The sequence below is a fragment of the Wyeomyia smithii genome, chromosome 2, assembly GCF_029784165.1.
Source record: "Wyeomyia smithii strain HCP4-BCI-WySm-NY-G18 chromosome 2, ASM2978416v1, whole genome shotgun sequence".
Taxonomy (NCBI): domain Eukaryota; kingdom Metazoa; phylum Arthropoda; class Insecta; order Diptera; family Culicidae; genus Wyeomyia; species Wyeomyia smithii.
The window spans coordinates 54457534-54473605 of record NC_073695.1 but is presented as its reverse complement, the minus strand read 5'-3'; the positions used below and the strand labels follow the sequence as shown (position 1 = coordinate 54473605).

General features: G+C 37.8%; 3 non-coding genes across 3 annotated transcripts; 2 read left to right on the top strand and 1 right to left on the bottom strand.

Annotated features, from left to right (window-relative positions):
• Positions 1–1095: 1095 nt before the first annotated feature.
• Positions 1096–1167, bottom strand: Trnam-cau (transfer RNA methionine (anticodon CAU)). Its single transcript has one exon. It is a non-coding gene; the product is annotated as a tRNA-Met (tRNA).
• Positions 1168–1617: 450 nt separating this feature from the next.
• Positions 1618–1689, top strand: Trnam-cau (transfer RNA methionine (anticodon CAU)). Its single transcript has one exon. It is a non-coding gene; the product is annotated as a tRNA-Met (tRNA).
• A 5266-nt stretch (positions 1690–6955) lies between these two features.
• On the top strand, positions 6956–7029 carry Trnan-guu (transfer RNA asparagine (anticodon GUU)). Its single transcript has one exon. It is a non-coding gene; the product is annotated as a tRNA-Asn (tRNA).
• Positions 7030–16072: the final 9043 nt, after the last annotated feature.

Genomic DNA, 16072 nt, shown 5'->3' with positions numbered 1-16072 from the left:
TTTTTCTTCAGTTTTTAGCATTATAAAAATGAAAATTCATATGATAGTTACATGTACATGTCCGTTGAGCTGTTGGCCTTCTGTTAAATTAAACTATGCGCCAGTAGGCCATGAAATAAAAATATTAAAAATAAAAAATCAATCGTGCATCGGCGTCAGTTGTCATTTCGTTGTATCGTTAGAGAATTTACTAAGGAAACGTTTTTCAGATAAAAACGATTTTCAAGTGGGATATAAGTGTTTTACTCTGTGAATCTTTTTGAAATTGATGGAAAAGGTAAGTCTTTGTCATTTTCGAGCTGTATATTGTTTGGTAAATAGTGTAAATTGTATTTATTCAACAAAAACTGTGCCGTACGGATTTTGATTCTCGGTAATTGCTTGAATCGAAATCCGTACAGCGTGTGTATCATGCATATATTGTTGAACTTTTTCTTGTTTTCAGCATATAACGGAAGAAAACAAGTATAAATATACGGCAAACAATTCCGAAGGAGCTGTGACTTAGGTGCGCAAGGAAAAGTCGCACCGGGAAGCTTCGAGAGGTTCCGGCGCTCCGGTTATTACGAAACGCTACGAAAATTGCTCTATTTCAGCTGATATAAAAAAAAATAGAAAACCGTGTTGAACTTTAGGAACCAATTGATCCTAGAAATATATTTATTCGTAAATTTGAAGATAAATTATAAATAAAAGATGTTCATTTTTGTACTTCTATATCTATACAGATTTTGATCTATTGTTGTATGGACTTTAATCCAGTTTAATCGCGTGTGTGCGGATTTCGATTCAAAAGTGTACGGATTTTGATTCAAAACATGTTCTATTTTAACTCGATTTGTTCGAGTTTCGAATTGATTTTAATCGTTTCGCTTGAAAATAGTGATAAAATATAAGTAGACCTATAAGTAAACATGTCAGTTTAAAGCAATATGTGATTTCTTGATTTTATATTGATCGTCGAAGATTATCATGTGCTTAGGTGTACGGATTTCGATCCAGCACGGTAACTGTTTACTGTTAATCAAAAGCAAATGATGATAAATTTCGCTTTTAACACAACTGGTAAGAGTATCACCAAAAGAAGTAACCGGATAGCAGAACGTAGTTTCGATCTACGGACCTCTGGGTTATGGGCCCAGCACGCTTCCACTGCGCCACTCTGCTTTGGTGGTAGTCGGGATTCCTAAAGCATTTTAATAGATACATCTTTAGTCGCATGATTTGTGTATAGAAAATGTTGCATTACTCAAAATACACACTCACAGCATGTCACGCGACAACGTAAAACTTATCGCTTACCTGCCAACACAATGTTCTTCCAACAAAGCTTTCGACGCGTTATAAATGTATGTAGGGAAATAGCTGTTTCGTTGCTTATATGCATTACTTTTAATGTCAGTTTACTCAACTAAACATTTAATTTCCCTAACCATTCTGAATAACAATGAGCAAGAGAGGGGGACCGATAGTTTTTTCAACCTGCACGTTTGTTTTTTATTTATGCTGTCAGAATGCTGTCGAATGAAAGCTTGTGGATAGGTAGTGAATATCAGTTGCATTACATTGTTCAGTGTCGTCCTGTAGGTAGTGCTTCTAAAACACACTAATACGTACAGCAGAGTGGCGCAGTGGAAGCGTGCTGGGCCCATAACCCAGAGGTCCGTAGATCGAAACTACGCTCTGCTATCGTGATCATCTTTTTTACTTACTCTCACCTACTTATGTAAACTAAGGTCGCTTTTTATGCGTTTTTTTACGCGGGTTTTTTTACGCGGATTCCGGAATTTACGCCGTTTTTTTACGCGGTATTTTTTTGCCCGTAATTCGATATCCCTTCACTCGGAATGCAAAATTAACGATGGTTTTTTTACGCGGATTCCGGAATTTACGCGGTTTTTTTACGCGGATTCCGGAATTTACGCGGATTCCGGAATTTACGCGGTTTTTTCTACGCGGATTCCGGAATTTACGCGGTTTTTTTTACGCGGATTCCGGAATTCACGCGGTTTTTTTTACGCGGCACGTATCCCCCGCGTAAAAAGCGACTTTAGTGTACTGTTTTAGTGTTACAGAATGTTTTATCGCATGAACTAGGTATTTTCTCTCAAATAAATTATAATCACTAATTCTTGAGGTTTTTATATGTATAAATGAACCCCGAAAATTGTTCGTCTCAGATTTATGCTTATATAAGAATAATTGTAACGAAAAATTATAACATTTACAAAAAAATAGGGATATGACTTTTGCATGAGTACCTACATGAAAACATTCAATTTTACTGATTTTATTTCATCGCAGTGGATCACAGCTGTTGGTAAGCCATTCTATAAGAAAATCAAAACAATTAGATGTTTTCCAAACAAACTATGTGTTAAAAAAATTATTTTGAACACTTTAATATCTGGTACTAATAGGATTGAAATTCGTTTTGAAGACGTCAAAAACATCGAAAAAGTAATAACAGTAATGCGCTAAAGATTCATTAAAGGTTTGATTCAAATTACTCTGTTGTATATTCATCAACTCTTAATTACTGTTTCACACATAAACAAAGTCTATTGATTGGCACATACTGTTTAGGTAAACACGGGAGAGAAAATCAGAAAAAAGTGTGTACCAAAAAAACCATCCAAGAAGCCCAAGAACTTGAAATTTTACAAGAGTTCAACAAGACTAACTGGCTCGAGCTTCTTCAGGCAAAGTACACTGAACAAAAAGTTAAACAGAAAAAATAAAAGAAAGATCAGAAAAAAAAACAAATTTACCACATAAGACAGCAAACTTAAAGGAACTGTCGATAACAAAATCAGAATAGAATATATCACGCTTGAAAAAAGATACACTGAACTGGCTTTTGAAGCAGTTTTTGGTATTTGCATGGTTTCTTGCGAAATTTTAAGAGCTTACAAGTAATTTTTTTACGTGAATAATGGCAATAAAGTTATTTTCTACATGTTTCCCCAGAAAGTCAACATCTTAGCTGTATGTTCATTTTTTTTTTCAATTCGCTCTTCCAGATTCTCAAGTAAATTTTCAAAGTTTATTTTCTAAGTTTTCCAGACATTTTATTTTTTATTGCTTTCTATGTGAATTACTTTACAATCAGGGCCGGATTTAGGCGCTGGGGGGCCGAGGCAAATTTGTTTGTGAGGCCCTCTTTTCTTAAAACATTTAGAAGTAACGTTCTGGAAGGTGACGAGCAAAAAAAAAGGTCGCCCTAGGACTAGGGGGGGCCCTTGATCCTGGAGGCCCGAGGCATTTGCCCCCTTGGCCCCCCTCAAATCCGGGCCTGTTTACAATCATTTCCGAACATGTTTAGCGGACATCATGGCAAATTTTCTGCAAGTAAAACATGTTTCACGCTAATCTCTAAATTTACACTATTTATTTAATTTTAAAAACTCAAGAGGTATTTTATACAAAGTCCGGACTTCGTGTGCGTAGATTTATAATTTTTTTTTTCATTCCCCAAACGAACCTCAACCGTTTTCCCTTTTTTCTTCTTAAATCTTCGCCGTTCTAGAAGCTGTCAGTGGTGTATTTTTTTCCAATGAGTTAAGATGAAACTGTGTTAAAGCCACGAACAACCAATTTCTAGCCACCACTTCGAATTTTTAAAAGCACAAGACTCGGAAATAGTTAATGCAGTCCCTGTGAAAACGCTATTTTCTGTTTGCTCAACCACATCAAATTTTGAATTTCTCTGTCATTCGTTCATTTACCGGCAAAGCGGATGGTTCTTTCTGGAGCAGCAGAAAGCGGGTGGTGGCAAATATTCGTCGCTTATAAAAGCGCAAGCTTTCGAATTTAATTTCTCATTCGTTCGAGTGTTTATCGAAGATTTAGTATTTTCTCGTTTATTCATTAACACTTCTTTAAAAATATTGAAACGCCTAATCGAACACGGTTGTAAATTCGACTTTACATTAGCGATTCAGACTTCTTCAGCCAGTCTTTATTCATCGAGGAAAAAATACCGCCGATGAATGATCAACACTGAATAACAAGAAATTTCATTTAGAGCAAAACAGGTTCTTTTAAGTACCATAAATTATCGGTAGAAAGAGTACCATAAATAATTGGTAAAGTTTTCTCAATGAGCATACATTTAATTTTTGTTTTTGTTTCTCGGTGCGCGGTTTTGGTTTTGTTTCTCGCAAACAGAGCAAAAAAACTTGTCTCTATTGTGGAAAATAACGAACCGTTTAGAAATGCTCTAAATCATAATTGAAAAAGTTAATATATTTTACTGTAACTCGCCAAAACCTTGATAACAACTATGCAAAAAGCGTGTAATTGAGTTCTTGCTTTTTCAAGTTATTGAAACGTAATTTCTTAGAATACACAATGTTATATGCTGGGCTGGAGCTAACCTAGCATGAGTTTCATCGGTTTAATGTCAAACAATTTCCAATATTGGAATTTCCGCTTGAATCGTTCTGGTCTCCAATTTCAGATAGTTTCGTTGAGTTTGCTTTTTTCCAAGGACAATTTTACCCTAAATTACATGATTGTCTTGGTAGTGCAGCTACGAAAAAAGATTTTTCTGATTCGAATACCCATGTATGAAGTGGAAGCGTTAATATGGAAGAAATCTATTCTTTTATTATATACTAGTTGAACGTTCCCGGCGATGCTCGGGATCAAAAGTTTCAAAATTAGGGATCATTTTTCATAATTCATTGCATTATTAGCACAACTCACTTCGAAAATATTTCACATCTTATACGTCCAACATCATATTAAGTACTTTAACATTCTGAGAACGCACAGCACGGAAATACCCATATTAGATTGCATTTTGTGATTTGGGGATGTTTTACAGAAACTGGAAGTCGCCATTTCAGATTTCAAAATGACGTATGGAGTTCGGAAGTATTGAAATGGTTGGCCAAATACCACTTTAGATTATTTTACTGAAACCAGAAGTCATTATTTTGAAAAATGTTATGTGGGGTCATCCCAGTTCCGAATATACCACACTCGAGTGATAACCGGATATTCGTCAATCGTTCACAGTAAAACCTCTTTTTATGTAACTTTTAGAAGAAATAAATCAAAGTAAGAAGAATTTAGCGTGACCATTCATGCTTAGTTCTCCTCTAAAATCACATCTAAAGAGATAACATGTGAATTTTTATAACGAAAATGTTTGTTGGTGTCCAAGGAACACGTCTGAGAAGCAGTTAACGTTTTAATTCACATAACTACGTAGAAATTAGAAAAAAAAAATTAAACCATTGAAATGCGGTCTTTGCTTCAGCCAAATGTCCCAAGATCTAGTAAAAGTAAAAGAGTATCTCGAATCCCGTAATGTGTTACTATTCACAAAACTACGAAAACATCAGAAATGTAATTTTTTTCTGCTCTACTCCCACCAAATTAAAACATAAATTCTTATGCAAGAAAGTATTTGCAGATGTTGCAGGAACAAACGAACATTTTTTTGAAAATAAAAATTTAATTTACAGGCGAATTGAGGTCATGCTCAAAAAGTCAAAATTTTTCATGTATTATATGTATAATATATATAAATTTCAAAAAGAGTATTTGATTGTGTTTTTGTGTATGCAGAAAATCATCTGCAAACATACGTAGTTTTAAAAGTAATGTCTCAATTTTTAGCAATGAGATATCTATTATTTTTCCTGAAATGTTGTTCCTGAACATTAACAAACATTTCAATGAAGAACAATTACATATCATAGCTTTGAATTTGGATTTAGAGACAAATTGCATGTTTTACTTAATTTTGTGAATAATATCTTTATTTTCAGTTATTAACAAATATTTTAGTGAAATAAGAACAATATGTCATCGCTTTGAATTTTGATTTAGAGGCAAATTTAGCACAGAAAGTCATAGTTTTGCATGTTTTACGTAGTATTGTGAATATTATCTCAAGTTTAAGTAATTAGATACCTATTATTTTTTCTCAAATGTCTTTCTCAAACATCAACGAACATTTTAATGAAAAAAGAATCACATGTCATCGCTTTGAATTTTGATTTAGATGCAAATTTAGCACAGAAAGTCATAGTTTTGCATGTTTTACGTAGTTTTGTGAATAATATCTCAAGTTTTAGTAATTAGATACCTACCTATTATTTTTTCTCAAATGTCTTTCCTGATCATCAGCGAACATTTTCATGTTAAAAAAACCTACATGTCACCGCTTATTATTTTTGATTTAGAACGATTCAAAATGACGATGATTACTGTACACCTCAGGGAATAATATCAATAAGATCAAGCGTTACGGAATTCCATTTCTATATAGTAGATTATTATTTTTATTGTTTTAACTTCTCAGCATTTAGAAATGCACTGTTGGATAAAATTGCCAAAAATACTAGAGCTACAGTTCCGTCTACTATTTGTTTAAATGGAATATAAAAATACCGTAGTCCAACGTCATGCGGTCGTGTCTTGAGTACCACCCTCCTACTATTTTATAAAAAATTGAACGATGAATAATGATCGTTTTTAAAATTTTTGGAAACGTGATAGCCTGACTAGACTGCTGCCAATTAAAATTTGAAATTGAAATGATTTTTTTCGTGATGCAAACGTTTTTAAATCATGTTTTTTACAAGAAGAAACAAACACCAGATTCTGTGTCTGAAACCTTCAGAAGCCGGGTAACCGAAACGCGTGAAAACAAAACGCATATCATAAGGTGAAAAAAGCTCAACCCAAAGCCATTTATCATGTCGATAAGCTCATAAAAATTCATTCTGAACAAATGAACGTCGAAATGCATCGCTCAATAACAGTAGCAACATACATGAAAAACAACAGCTCCGACAGTGTTGATGATTGATTACACCCACCCCGCCCAGCTAAGAACATGTGGCCGGGAGTGACGTATGATAAAACTGAGTCTAACACTTACTTTTAGAACAAAATGCTCATTTCGAAAATCGACTATTGTCAATAGTTGCCAAAAGCCTCCGTGGCGCAATCGGCTAGCGCGTTCGGCTGTTAACCGAAAGGTTGGTGGTTCGAGCCCACCCGGGGGCGGAATACTTTTTTTAGTGTAGATCATCAACAATATTCATGAGACTTTAACGACGTATGATATACTACAAGGGGAAAACGGGAGAAACGGACAGAAAGCTGTGGAAGTGTAAAGAAATACAGAATGTAAGCTGTCATTGGCTGTCAGTTTTAAACCAGGTGAAAAAAGCGACTTTTAGTAGTACACAGTAAAGAATCCTAATGAATATTACACGTCACGTAAAATATTCTCTCTATTTAATTCCAGTTGCGTCTGTCGTAAACCATGATTATGTTTTGTTAATTATATTTAAATTTGCGTGCAATATAATGAAATTTTCTATCATAAGCGATGGAGGCAATTCTTTAATGCGATTAGACATAAAGTTTTTTTTACTGTGTATAGGGTATTGTTACAGCTGAAAATCATCCCGTTGCTTAAAAAATATTCAACACAACTTTTTTTGTATTTATTGCGGTTTTATAAAATGTAGAGTAACATGTCAAAAGGATCTATCTACTTTTATCGATTTTCTTGATTGACATTTCATTTGTTTTATAGTTCAGCTAAAGTAACTATTCCCAACGTGGTTTTTATTTAAAAAGCTAGATTAGATTCTCCGCTATCAAATGGTGTAAAGGACATATCATGAAACGTGTTTAACAAGCCGTGGCGGTTGAAAGAAACCGATTGATCAAAAAATTGATCAAAGCAGATAGATCCTTTTGACATGTTGTTCTACAAATGTTAGGGTTTACATTTATGTGCAATGAACCCCAAAATAATTAAATGTTGCACGCAATTTTAAATTTCATAACCTTGTAACAGCAATAATGTCAGCGTACTTGAACTATGAATCCTGCGCTTCTCGGATTTATAACTTGGACCAGATTTCGTTTTGAAAAGAATTTCTTAATCAACTTCTGCTTCAAGTATCAGCAATTTTGCAGTTGCCCTGGTAACGGCTTCAGTGATGTTCGAAGAAGAATGATTGAATTTTTTGTGATCGTGAACTTATACAGAAAAAACTCGTTATGATAAAATCCATGTACCATATGAAATTAAAAATATGTTCTGTAACATAACCAGCATAGAAAATCTGCAGATTTCCGTTGTTAAATCGTGAATGCAATACTTGCAAGTAATCTTTTTTAGAATACTTCCCACGATATTATCATTCGGATATCAAAATAAACACATGTCGTTTAGTAACAATGTTGAGCTACATTGCCGTTCTACGCATAGTTGTCCCATGTTACTTTCAGTCGATTTTCGTTTTTTATCACCAATTAGTCTATTTTTATGCATATTTTTAAAAAACTTTCAAAAATAACATTGTTTGTTCCGAAAGTCTTGAAAAACCATACCAAGTCTATTTGTCCCATCGATGATTTTCTACACATAATTGTCCCACTACATTCTTTCTATTCTAATCGATCCCACTAATCACTAATTCCCATATTTACAACTTGGGAAGTGCTACAGAGCAATAAAAACTTCTCCTTACAACGTTTGGCTACATTACGGGAGTCAGAAATTCGGTACCGAAAATCACTTTGCTTGATTATTTAAATGCGGTACGTTCATATCTTTGTTCGGAATACCGAAACCTTGTGTGCTGGTTTGTAATCTGAATGCCTTTTCTTTTCGAGCATAAAAAGATAAACGCATGAGATTCATACTAATTGAAAGTTATAAGAACTGTCTTTTGTATGTAGCCAAAATGTGAATCCTAACAACGTTCAAATATGGCCAATCTGGAAAAACCATTCCCCTTTGTAATTGCAAGTCATCTGATACTTTTTTTTTTTTAACTCTAATATTTATTTAGGCCCAACCGCAAAGCATAACGGGGCCGAATATCTTTTGGAGTAGGGAAAAGCCAGCTTGAGTAGAGCCTGTATCCCGACTGCTCCTCCTCAAACAGGCATAAAAACCCTCTCATCTTTTCTCTTTTATAAATACAATTTAAAAATACATATCATTTAAACCTACAGTTAACAATAACAATAATAAATAAAGTTCTTCTCTGTATGAGTAAATATCAATTCTAAATACTATTCGTTAAGGTGTGATGGTTCCTTATATCTTTAGAAATCAAAACTTATATCTATGTTTGGTGGATCATGTCTCTCAGAAAGAAGCGATGATTCATGTGTCTCTAAAAAGATCAATAAAAGAAAAAAAAAGGAACAGAATTAGTGTGAAACTTTTTTATGGAGGTTGTGTTGGAAAAATAAGAAGAAGAAGCAAGGAGATAATCAATTTCGATACTTGATATCTCTTAAAAAGTCATAAATAGGTATTACAAGCGCTGGGTTGCGGCTAGCAAGCGCATCCCGTACTTGCATTGTGAATGTCACTTTCTGTTTTCGGAGAGAAGCAATAAGCTTGGTCCTTGCTCTGTGGTACTTAGGGCATACGAAGACTATATGATCTATATCTTCGTACCCTCCACATTCGCACAGATTACTATCGACTAAGTTTATTCGATAAAGGTGTGCGTTTGCAACATAGTGATTGGACATTAGGCGCGAAATAACTCGAATGAAATCTCGAGTTAAATCTAACCCTTTGAACCAAGCTTTTGTAGACACTTTGGGCGAAATCGAGTGCATCCATCGCCCAAGATCGTCTTTATCCCATTTTTCCTGCCAGTTTGCCAGGGCCAGTTGTCGAGGCAGGTGAAAATACTCGGTATAGATGATCGGTCTATCAAATATATCTCCTTCTATGGCACCCCTTTTCGCTAATAAATCAGCTTCTTCATTGCCTGGGATTGAGCAATGAGAGGGGACCCACACAAAGCAGATAATGAAAGACCGATCAACCAGCACTTCTAATATCCGTCTAATTTCCGGAAGGAAATAGGACGGGTGCTTGACCGGTTTAATCGATCGGAGAGCTTCGATAGAACTGAGGCTGTCCGAGAAGATGAAATAATTGCCTGGTGTCTTGAGCTCGATAATTCGCAGCGAATTGTGTATGGCAGCTAATTCAGCTACATATATGGAGCAAGGCTGTGCCAGTTTGCGGGATATGTGATGATCTGTGTTAAAAACGCCATATCCGGATTGTCCATCCATCACAGATCCGTCCGTGAAAAAGGAGTTCTGTTCTGGGAGGTGGCCGAATTTTGCCAAAAATAGTAATGGCACAACTGTTGGTTTAAGGAGTTCGCGAATTCCATGGATTTCTAGTTTCATCGTCAAATCAAATACAACAGAAGAATTGTTGAGCGATGTTGAAATCTCACGGGATGGAGCAGCAACCGAAGGGTTTATCTCCATGGTCATGAACCGCTGGTATACTGACATACAGGGTTTCTGAACAACTTCCAAACACCTCTCATAGTTCTCGATTATCATTGGGTTTGCTATCTCCGATCTGATGAGGAAACGAAGAGCCAACTCGAATAGCCTCTCTTTGAGTGGTAGTACTCCCGCAATGACCTCTAGAGACATGGTATGTGTCGATTGCATGCAGCCTAGAGCGATACGCAAACAACGGTATTGTATCCTCTCTAGCTTCAGCATGTGTGAGGCTGCGACTCCTCTGAAGCATATGCTGCCGTATTCTATTACGGGCAGAATAGTGGTTTGGTAGAGTCGTATTAAATCCTCTGGATGCGCTCCCCATGATGTTCCTGTTACCATCCGAAGAAAATAATTCTCGGTTGGCATCTTTGCTTCAGGTAATTGATATGTTTTTCCCATGTGCACTTAGAGTCATACCATACTCCTAGATACTTGAAGCTAGGTGACTGGGTGATGGGTATTCCGGACAGAACTAGCTCGAAGCGAGGTGGTGGTCGCTTTTTTGAAAAGACTACCATCTCCGTTTTTTCAAGCGAGAATTCGATTCCAAGACAACTGGCCCAACCGGTCAGACTATCTAGCGTATTTTGCAGGCTGTTTTTCATGTCTACAGCTAGAGTAGCCGTGACTGATACAACGCAGTCGTCAGCTAACTGGCGCATTGTACAGCCGTCCGTCAAGTATGTGTCGATGTCACTGATGTAGAAGTTGTACAACAGCGGACTCAGACAAGAGCCTTGGGGGAGACCCATGTAGCTTGTTCGTGTTATTGTTGAAGAACCGTGGTTGAAAAGTAAATGCTTTTCAGACAGCAGGTTGATCAAAAAGTTTGTTAGTATAGGGGAGAATCCTCTCTGATGCAGTTTCTCGGAAAGAATTTCGATTGAAACTGAATCAAATGCGCCTGTGATATCCAGGAAAACCGAGGTCATTTGTTGTTTGCTGCCAAGAGCCATTTCCGCTTCTGTGGCTAGCAATGCCAGGCAATCGTTAGGGCCCTTGCCCCTACGAAAGCCGAACTGGGTCTCTGATAGTTGGTCAGTTGTTTCTGCCCAGTTGTCAAGTCTACGCAGGATCATTTTTTCAAGCAATTTGCGTATGCATGAGAGCATCGCAATCGGCCTGTACGAGCGGTGATCTGCGGCAGGTTTGTCTGGCTTTTTGATTGCGATAATCTTAACCTGTCTCCAAGCTTCCGGAATCATATTGTTCCTGATAAGCTTATTAAACAGTTTAAGAAATCGTAGCTTGGCCGAGTCCGGCAGGTTTTTCATCAAATTAAATTTGATCCTGTCCGGTCCTGGAGCCTTATTCTTGCAAGACGCGAGGGCAATTGAAAACTCCAACATGGTAAATTCTGATTCTTCAATAGCCGTTGTATCGCTGAATTTTTGCTGTGATGGGACAGCGTCTGGGCATACCTTTTTCGCGAAATCATAGATCCAACGTTCAGAGTATTCATTAGCCTCATTACTGTCGGACCTATTGCGCATTTTTCGAGCCGTATTCCAGAGATAGCTCATAGAAGCATCTCTGGGTAACGTGCTTATGAAATTTTGCCAGTATGATCTTTTTTTCAGTTTGTGTAGCTTAGACTGTTTTATTTCAAGCTCCCTAAACTGATCATAAAGCTCAATTGAGCCACCATTCCTGAATGCTAAGTATGATGCTTTCAGAGCTTTTTTCATCTCGGTGCAATCTTTGTCCCACCATTGTTTGTTGGGACGAATTTTCAACTTGTTCTCAGGGGCGGGCCTCGTCTGAGATTGCAACGCGCTATCTAGCACTAATGTTGCAAGGAAGTTGTATTCGTCAGATGGGGAAAGCTCTTCGTTTGTTTCGAGACCCTGGGATATTATGTTCGTGAATTTTTCCCAATCAATATTCCGGGTAAGATCATACTCTACTTCGACTGTGGTAGCAGAATGGAGCCTGCTCATAATCGAAATACTGATTGGCAAATGGTCGCTACCGTGGGGATCTTGAATAATCTCCCATTTGCAGTCCAAAGCTATTGAGGAGGAGCACATCGACAAGTCTAATGTGCTCTCTCGTATTGGAGGCCTTGCTATTCTCGTAGCTAACCCAGGTATGTTCAATAAGGTCAGATCGAAGTCGTCTAACAAACTTTCAATGAGAACAGCACGGCTGTCATCCCTGGGTGCTCCCCACGCCGTACCGTGAGAGTTGAAATCTCCCAGGATAAGGCGTGGAGTCGGGAGAAGTTCAGCTATTTGTGTCAGCTGCAACCGATTAATAGTAGCTCTAGGCGGAATGTAGACTGATGCAACAGTGAGGCCCTCACCAGCAATTGTTATATGGCAAGGAACAATTTCTATACCGTCAATTGCTGGGAGAGGAATACGGAAGAATGTGTAGCATTTTTTGATACCAAGGAGCACTCCGCCATAAGAGTTTCCTCGGTCTAAACGGATGATATTGAAGTCTGGTACGGCTAGTGTCGTATCAGTTGATAACCATGTTTCAGATAGCGCGAAAATATCGCATTTGCTATCGTGAACCAGAAGTTTAAATTTATCTAATTTGGGGATCGAACTTCTACAGTTCCATTGTATGATCCTTGTTGTCGATTCGTCACTTCTGTTGTCTAATTTAGACATCGAAGGATACGAACGCGAGGAGGGGCCATTTGGTGCTTAGTTGCTTACCCAACATGCAGATTGTTGGAAGCCAAGCCGAGATCATACTTTTAAGAGTATCGGATAAACCAAAAGTGGTAAATATCCATTCAACGATCATTTTGAATGAGATACGTCCATCAGTGGTCTGTATTTCAGGTTCCGATGCCTGTTTTTTGGCGGAAGCAGATTGTTTTCCTGGTAGTTTGGGAAACTCTTTATCGAAATTGTTACCCTCAGGATTAAGCTTGAATCCTGGAGGTGACGGCTTAGCAATATTTTGCTTAGGAAGACCACTTGGGGTATCTGTATGCGTTTTCTTCTGCTCTTTTCTAGGGAGCTTGGGGGAAGATACGCTTGGTCGTTTCCGCACGGCCCCGCTTGACGGAAGAGGTTGATATACCTCTTCATCATCATTGGGATCGTCATGTTCCAAGCTGGAATACGGATTTTCCTGATGCTGTAAGGCAGTCTTTAGCATCTGTGCAAATGACTGCTTACAGCGTTGTTTCGTCGATTTTTTCAACGCTTCTGAGCGCAATTTATATGTTGGGCACGCTTCTATTTTATGTGGTTCACCTCCACATAGACAGCATTTTACGTGCTGTTCGCTACAAGTGTGGTTAATCTCGGAGATTTCACCACACTTGAAGTATTTAGATTTCTTATTGCAGTGGGTTTTCGTGTGCCCTAACTGCCAACAGTTCGTACACGTCATGACTTTCGGAAAAAAAGTCTTACGGGTAGTCGAAGCTTGTGGAGCTCGACAAAATCCGGGAGTACTTTTCCCTCAAAAGTTACTCTAAACGAGTCGTTTGGGGAATATTTTCCCGTATTGTCCTTGGAATACATTCTCCTGCATTCAAGGATCTTGATTTCAGGAAGGGATGGATTTTTAAAACATCCAACACCTTTCATAATATCTTCTTCAGTGAGGTCAGCCTCTGTGATAACACCTTCTATTTCAACAACGCGTGCCGGTATATAAACGCGGTACTCGATGTTGAAATTTGGATCCTGGACGACAGCATTTGCTTGTCGAGGATCAGAAAAGGTTGCCTTCAGCTTGTCCGTTTTGACTTTAAAAATCTCAGTCAAGCTGGTGTAATCTTTCTTCAGAGTTTTGCATATCTGCATAACTCTGAGAGGTTTATTTTTGGGTCGGAAAAACACGACCCAACGAAGACCGGGTTGGTTCACCTGGTACTGTTTGACCCGTATTGGCACATCATTAGTGGATGGGACAATCGGGGCAGTTTTACGGGGCCTTTTACGCTTCTTTACTAATCAAAGAAAGCGTTGTTGTCATTTATGGGAATCTCGGCAAAGTCCATTCCGGACTCTTCACCCTCTGAGGAGGATGAAAGGTCCGGTGGGGTAGCCAGACCCCCAACCGCCATTCAACGGCTGCGCAATGTATCAAGTATAAGAATATGTAATATACTAATGTATACAAGGAAAAAAGAAATATGAATATATGTATTATAAAAAGAATGCAAGAAGATCAGTTATGTATATACACAAGTGGGAAAGAGAATAAATAAAAAGTGTCACTTATCTTTGTATGTAGTTGTAATCAGCACTAGCGGGAGTTACATCGACTGCAAAACGGCGCCGCCGATTTTCTCCTCTGTCAACGCACGCGCCAAAAACTAGCACGACACCTTCCAGCACAGTTGCGATGTTGCACCGTCTGAGAAACGGCGCCACCGCCTCCTTTCCCTCGCCGGAGCTCCGATCAAATCGCCCTGTTCTGCTGGGAGAAGAAGCAAACCAAAAAACAAGCGCTGCACCTTCCAGCACACACGCCAAAAGCAAGCACTTCACCACTACCACACACTGTTCTTCACCAGCGAGCGCTAGAAAAAACGGTAAATTAATTTAAGCGAACTGCGGAGCGCACAAGAAAATGAACTTTCCTCTTCGGCTGCCGAATAAGCAATGAGTCATCTGATACTTATTCAATTAACTAAACTTTCATCTCGACTATCATCACCTGCTTATAAAGACAACACGATTAGCGTCATCATTTTCGTGAAAGATTAAACAGGCTTGTATCCCCAAAACGAACTTTGTATTGGGAAACATCGAATGCACGTAGTGGGACTGATATGCGTAGAATTTACCTATTGGAAGGCAATTATTGTCCCAATGGGTATTTTATGGAAAAGAGTGTTAAACCGCAAAACGTTCAACTAGATTTGTTGAAAACAGTCTATTGCAATGTAAAACTGCTTAAAAACCCATGACTGCATTTGTCACATAGGCGCAATGCGTAAAAGCATTGTAAAACTTTAACATCGTTTTTCTCGTTTGCATGATTTGGAACATGGGACAAATATGCGTAGAACGGCAGTATACCCTATAGGTACACTTCATCTAGCTCGAATGTTAATTTTCGTTTAAAAAAAGTGAGATGCTAGTTGTTTTTAAAAAATGTTCGTAGCTGCTAGAAACCTGAAAAATCTGCTTCAGGTTACGCTAGCATACACGTTTTCAGAAAGTCTACGCAAATATTTAGAAACTCGGTTAAAAATTAGTAGAAACTTGGAAAAATCTGAACCTATGTTCGAAACTTCTGTGTTCGGAAGAAAATCTGCACAATTAATGTTCCTGGTGTCAATAAAACTTCGTTCAAGTCATGCATCGGTTACAGCAGTAAGTGCAATAATGTTTAACTATAAAAAAACGACGGCTTCGAGATCTTTCTAGAAGATCTGCAGAGTTTTTTGGTTCATGCTCAGATGTTTTCTTCCTCAGGTTCAAGAGACACCACTTCAGTCCTAGCCTCATCTTCATGAACCGACCTGCATTATAACACTTAAACACCTTTATCAAAAACAATAACGAAATATATCCAGCGAGAAAACTGTCAAAATTTCTATTAAGGAACATGTCATACAAAAATAAAAGTTAAGGAAAGGTTATAGAAGGATTATTAGTTTCGTCTAAAAAAAGGGATGTTACGGATATTCGCATCTGTAATCGCGGCACATGTATGAAAATTGCCATCTCCATCCGCATCAGAGCTCACATATGTATTCGCATCCGCATTTACATCTGCAGATGTCTAAAAAATCACATCTCTTACTAGCATCAGGATCATTGAT